Genomic DNA, 7,654 nt, shown 5'->3' on the forward strand with positions numbered 1-7,654 from the left:
AAATTCATTTTGACTATAACTTCTGAACAAGAGTTGCCTCCTTACAGATTATGTCAATATGGTCCTTCCAGAATTATCACTATACTTCCAATTGTCCTTGAGAAACCAATCTTTGGTAAACCTTAGATTGTCCTCGACAATTGTTTAATCCTTTTAGTCATATCCAGTTCTAAACCTTTTCCCTTCTTAATGCCCTAGGCATTTGGAAAATTTTAGAAAGGATGAATATAGCACATGTAATCAGTCCTATATCCGAAGAATATGGGACATGATTCATGATGTCTCACATAAAGACTAAACCAGTCTTTTGCTATAACATTTCCATTTCTATTTTCCAAGTTCTCATAATTCAGATTATGAAAAGGGATGCCGTAATCATAATCGAATTTAAGAACGCAAATAATGGACCCATATACAGAATTTCCTTATGTTGAGCCATTCCAACATGAAATTCATATATATATCCTTGACTAAATGATTAAAACCTCACGATCTAAGCTTATAGATTTGAGATGAAGTATAATTTCCTCTCCCTTAATTATAGCAAAACAACTTTTTCCCAATTGAAACCTTTTGTTTTCTATAATTAACATTGCTAACTTGCAATCTTTATCATAATTATCATGCTCCCACTAACATGATGATTATTAGCATAACACTTATGCTCCCACTAGCTTTGACATGTACTCAGAAATCAGCTGGACTTCTAGAAATGAATACTTTATTGACTTTCTTACCAAAGTTCAGATTTCTGATACTAGATTTCCTTGATAAGACTTTATCAATATCATACACCTCTCTTAGATAGCTCACATGTGTGTCTAAACAATTATGAAGAGGGATGCCGTAATCATAATGGTTAGACCTTTTTGCCACTTCTCACAAGTCCAGGTTAGTGTGCCGGTAAACCACACACGCTCCACTAACGACTTTGAGAATGAAAATATCACAATTGCTATCTAACTAAAACCTACTTAGTGAAAGTGTTTCCTCACCATCATTTTCATGAATCGGAGAGAAACCTTATGACACTTAGATTTAATGGTGTATGTGTTCTTATCCATGTAAATTGTCAAAACCATAGTCACAAGACAAGGATAATGACAAATCCGAACTCATATGGACTGAACTCAATCTTAACTTCTTGCCACCTGGCAGCTCAAGGGCCTGCCATTGCTTCCAAGTTGTTGTGCAACACATTGAGAACTCTAAGAACTCATATGCAAAGCCAACTTTAACTGGAATGGGCGCAGAATATGTCAACACGATAGGTTATAAACCTCAAGTTGTGTGCTAGTGAGGAACTTCAGGTTTCATTCTTGATTAGTTCTTGAGACTTTCAAGACCTTTAAGACTCCCACTGTCCTCTTGACCTATAAGACTCCCTTGTCAAACATCCAAGAGATAGTGTGGATTCTAACCAAGACAAACACTTCACACAATTGGCCTAAGTTGGTCTTTATTTTATCCAAAACATCACAACTTACCAATTTCAAATGTACAAGAGTAGAAAACTTTTACTCTTACATTTGATAAGTGTTTTTAAACTTTATTAAAGACATGTCACTCAAATTACAATCTTGGAGTATGACTCTAAGACTTGTATTGGAACGAAGTATGACTCATCTTCTTAATTTAACCATTTCAACATTTCAAGATCCCTTCTTCTTAGTCATAAGAATGCACTAAGACTTCCTTAGAGAACTAATTTTGATATGGTTTCTTAATCATTGAGATGATCACAAAGCTGATACTAAAGTACTCTCCCATCTTTTCAGATTTGAGAAACTTTTATCCTTCTGCCTAATTTGATTCTTCTTATCCGCTCTGCCATGCATTGGAACCTTTTCCAATGTCTCAGAGTTACACTTAAGCTTGTAAGTATAATCATATTTACTGAGCTTTAGTAAACTATGACGAATAGCCTTATATCTTTTGTGGTGGACTTAATCAGTGCACATGACTATGTACTCGATCCCTTAGTCCATTACTTGACTCACACATCCATGTGAACAAGTAATTAGTCTTAATTTTTCCAATACTTGAAAGTTCTCATTCATCATGCTATAGAACTTGCATGATTCCAAGTCCTGGTCCAATTGAGACTTTGGATGATGAGAATCTTTCCTTATTTGGTAAATTTAGACATTACCACAAATGAAGGAATCAATTTCATATTTCCACTCTTGCTATTAATGGAATCATATAAGCAACAATTTTTCCTCAAATGCCATTGTAAGGATATTTTAAAATAACTAAAATCAAAAAATTTCTTTTATTTTAAAACTATGCGGAAAAACTTATCCTTACAATCCATATGAAAACTTGTTGTTATCTATTCCTAAGCAATATCTCATAACTCCTAAGAAGTAGCTCAAGAATCCGATTTTCAAACTACGCGATAGAAATCCATCTACGCGATCAGATTCAACATATTCTTTCTTTAAGTTTCTCCTCTTTTCTTTGATTCTTAAAACATTACCATGTGACCCAGTCACATCATGTATCAGGAATCTCAGAATAGAAACTTAACAGAGTTAGATAGTGGACTTTACCTGAAGTAGAGTCAAACTTATTGACTTTAACATCCTTAGGTAAATTTGGCAGCTTCGCAACTAATGGCCCTTTCTTTGGCAATATAAACATATGGCCCCTTTGATAATGGTACACAGGACTATCACAGACTTTAGATTTTCTCTTTACCATTTGATCAACCTAGTTGACTATGGCCGATCCCTTTCCATTGGGAAGAGAATGCTTTTCTGGATTTCCTGTGTCACTATTGTGAATGTCCATCAAGTTTTAAGGAAGTTGATCTTAGCAAATAGATAAGATCATTAAGGGTCTTGTCATAGTCTGTTTCATAGGTGTTCCAAAAGAACTCACTATGTGACTTAGAAAGTAGTTAAACCTACAACTTTCTCAAGACTTTGACACCCAACGCTCCCGACTTGTCAATATGTGACTACATCTCCAAGATGTGATCACACCTAGACCTTGCCTTGCCAATAGGGCTTGAGTGACCTTAAACTTTTCAAGAACTTGTGGGTTAGGGAGAATAATCGGAGGAGGTGAAAGAAGTATGATTTCCAAGGGACATCATCTTCATTTAGGAAAGCTTGTTTCAAGAGATTTGGGAAGATCATAAATGTCTAAACCAGACATGTTATGGGAGATATTCAAGATAGTTTATTTATAGTCCTTAATATGACACCCAATATGAAATATTAAGGCTAGGACCCAACCAACTATTTTATAACTTAGAAGAGGTATGCCGTAATCCAAGCTATAAAACAATTTGAAGGTAGGTGAATGACGATTCACCAATTTCCACCAAGATAAACGAAATGTATTATTAGGTCTTAATTGGATTTGAAACTCCTAGATCTTTTGAGATTCATTGAACTGTTCAATGGCATGTTTCAATCTCGAGTGTGCCCTTCAGGTTTTGTGACTGGGATGCCGAGGATCACAAAACAAAGTGTGAAGTAACCGTGCAAATTACTTGGTACCCTTAAGTGTTTACCCCTTAATCGATGTGCCGGTTAACCACACACGCTCCATCGATACTATGATAAATATTAAGTCACCCTTTACCTACCTTGTTAAGTCCAAGTTAGTGTGCCGGTTAACCACACACGCTCCACTAACGACTTAGACAAAGTGTAAAGTGTAATTTCATGGATTAGCACCTTATTCACATTTTCCTAAGTAACTAAGATTGGGTATTATTAAGAGTTTAGTTACTTAGTATTTATCATTAATACTTTTAATGAAGGGAGAATTATAGTCATGTCAAACCCGTTCGGCTAACGACCCTCCACCAGTCAAGCAAGCGGTGGGTGAGAGTGGACACCCATTAAGTTGCCATTTTATAGGCAACAACCTTATACCCACCTTATAGACTGGCTTCGTGAATGAGGCGTACTAGCGGTAAGACTGACTTTACTCTTATACATATATATATTATTAACTTATAATATTATAAAGTATAAGGGTTGAATTTTAACTTTTAAAATTCTAAGGGCTAACTTGGAATTAAAGTATTCATAAGTGAAAACTTTACAAATTCCAAAACTTGAGGGCAAGTTTTTGAAACTATTCAAAACTAATTAATTCCATAACTTATGTGTTTAAAGTAGTTTTAATCCAAAAACTCTTCAAGTTCCATAACTTGAGGACAAGTTATGGAAGACTTTAAACTAATAAAAGAATTAACTTTTCTTTATTTTATAACTTATGGAATTAATTAAGGTTACACTTTTTTTTTCTTTTTTTTTTTATTTTTTTTATTTAATGAAGAGACTCTTGGTCCTCCATAACTTGAGGACAAATTATGGAGTCATAACTCCAATTAATTAGAACTAGACTCTTCATTTTTGTAACGTTTGCCAACTTTTATGAGTTTTATGAAACTTAAATGTGACTTTTCATATAACTTGAGGAAAAGTTACAAAAACACATTTTAGAATCAACTCTTAGATTAATTTGGATTGAAAACAACTATTTCATTCAACTTTTCTATTAATCTAAGCAACTCATAAGAACAAGATAATTCAAATCAAACTTTTTCATGTAATTAGTCTAACCTTTAAACTAATACAAAACATGAATCTATTGACAATTATCTTTGAAAATGGATTAGCATGAACATTACCACATTAAAAAAACAAGTTTATAAGTTCAAAAACAACTTAGGGTAATGTTCCTAGTCCATTTCTAGCCAAAAACCTCGAAAATATGCTGTCTGGGGTCCAACTCGTCGAGTGCATGAACACAACTCGGCGAGTTGGATGCATTTTGCCTTGGACTCGTCGAGTCCCTTCATGGACTCGGCGAGTCTGCTGGGCTGACAACATCAAAACTCGATTTTTCAGCTCCATTTGCAAGTATAACAAGAAAACAAGCCTAGGCTCTGATACCACTGTTGGGTTATGAGCATTCTAACACTCCTAAGTGTACATGCATCCCTAAATACCTTGGATCTATGTTTTCTCTATTATACATGCAAATATGAACATCCAAGGTATTATCCTAATCTAGCATACAAAATTGTCAATATAACAAGATAGAATACATACCTCTTTGATGTAGAATGTCTTCATGAAGCTTGAGTGCCCAGTGCCCCAAGTGTGACACCTCAAATGGTTCACACAACACCAAATACACTTGGAATAACTTGAGAGAATTCTACACTTCATGAAAATCGGCTAGCCCTTTCTTACTCTCACTAGTGGCCGATTTTCCTCAAGAATAAGATGCTTATATAGTTATACAATTAGGGTAAACCCTAATTGTCATGACTTTCCATTTCCTTGGATCCATGGGTTCAAATACACCATGGAGCATCCATGGAGCATCATATGGGTTTTGGCCCAACTAGATAATCCATGGAGCATTAGCCCACTATACAAGTATGGATGATTTACACAATCAACTCATATATTTAATTAGTCTTCTTTTGATCACTCAATTAATCCTAGATTAATTCTTGATCAATACTAATAAAATAATCTCATTAGTCTATCCAAGTGCATGATGGTATGCAACCCAAATGGACCATGCCGGGTCGGGTCAAGTCTTACCAATTATAGTTATGGACTTAGATATTAATCCAACATAGTAGGGGGTGTAAGTCTTCTTATTGTGAAATTTGTATCCTTAATCCTAAAATTAAAACAAAAAACAAAGACTATTTACCAAAATTGACGCATAAATTGGTTTTAAATGGGAAAAATAGTTATAGTAAAAAAACAAAAAAGGAAACAAACCTGGTTATGGTTTTAGCCTTTAATGATTAGAGAGAGAAACTGTGACATCTCCATTTTCACGATCAGAAAAAACCTTTTTATTTATGTTTATGTAAAAAATAGAGTATTCTTTATAGGGAGAATTTCATATATGCCCTTCTTAAACATCAAAATATCATATTTACCCAATTTAATTTCTAAATATCATATTTACCCTTCATAAAATTTCTAAATATCATATTTACCATTCATAAAATTTCAAAATATCGTATATATCCTTTTTAAACATCATAATATCATATATGTCTTTCTTAAATATCAAAATATCGTATATGCACTTTTTAAACATCAAAATATCAATGGTAATATCTAAAATATTCTTCATCTACAACATAATCAACAAAAAAAAACTAAGCAATCAAAATATACATTCCATAGAGGGGGTTGAAGATGAATATTTTTATTTGTCAAGAGGACGACATTCCAATAATTTAGAAGTTCACATTCTATTATCATAGACGTAAGGATAATATCGTTAAATTTTTTAATTACTATAGTAATTTTAAGTTATAAAAAATGATTATAAAATAGTAAAAACATTATGAAAAAGGATTTAGGCAAATATGATATTTTGAAGGTTTATGAAGGGTAAATATGATATTAAAAAATTAAGCTGGACAAATATGATATTTTGAGGTTTAAGAAGGGTATATATGAAATTCTCCCTTCTTTATATAGCGGAATTTGTCTCATAAAACTATTTCCAAAGAAATGTTTTTTATTGGTTATTAAAACATAGGATGTCATAACTCATACAAGAAATATAAGCATAAATGTAATCATTACTGGCATTACAACCTATGATGGCCTATATTTCCTTGAATCTCTCATCATTTCCAAATAGCAAAGACCTTCATATTGATACATGTGATACAAAGAAATTGAATGGGTTAGGTTGAGAAACCCACAATAATATAACTAATATGTTTAATTATCAAATAGCTAACCCAATTACCCATCCCCACTTTCTTTTATTTTTATTCTTAAGGACCAACCCTTAGGATTATCATAATCATCATTGTCGATAGTACTGTTTCAGGATTTCTCCACAATACATATCATTATGTTTTCTTTTATATTCATTCTTAAGGATCTATTATTCATTCTTACGGATCTATCCTAAGGATCACCATAATCATCGTTGCTGACAGTACTGTTTCAAGGATTTCTCCGTAATACATGTTATTAGGAAGTAGAGTACATCAAATAGGCACAAAGTCCATCACTTACAGGTTATAAACTTGCATGTGTTCCAGAGGATCGTCTTGAATAGTTTGGTGGTCATCATCTATACTTTATTAGATGAATACATCAATTTGTACAATAGTACTAGTAAGTCAATGCATATTATTAATATTTTCATCTATCACTATCCATCTTCCTCATTACCCATCACTACCCAATATATTATAGATATAAAAATACATGTATGGTAAATCATATAAAAATCATCTTATATTATTTCATCTAAGATGGAACATTTTTATCACATATAATAAGCACATATAGCATTCAGTTGTCTAAATACTTCATATCTATGTGTAAGATGAACGTAGCTATGTACTCACTTGTTAAACATGGCTGAATCGAAAGTTAGGCAGTGCTTCGCTTCAAAACTTAGCTTTTCCTTTGATGTGACCTAGGTTTAATTATCACTAAGTCTTAGTCTAATATTCTTGGTGACTAATGATAGTATAGATTCCTCACTAATCCCAATGTCTACATCAAGAACTATCAAGTTATTAAGAGCTAGGTAGGATCATATCAAAGGTAGAGTTCGTTTTATATACAGAATATACTATGTAGAAATCCCACTTTAAAAAACCTCATTAAATCTAACCTAG

The sequence above is a fragment of the Lactuca saligna genome, chromosome 3, assembly GCF_052625555.1.
Source record: "Lactuca saligna cultivar CGN05327 chromosome 3, ASM5262555v1, whole genome shotgun sequence".
Taxonomy (NCBI): Eukaryota; Viridiplantae; Streptophyta; class Magnoliopsida; order Asterales; family Asteraceae; genus Lactuca; species Lactuca saligna.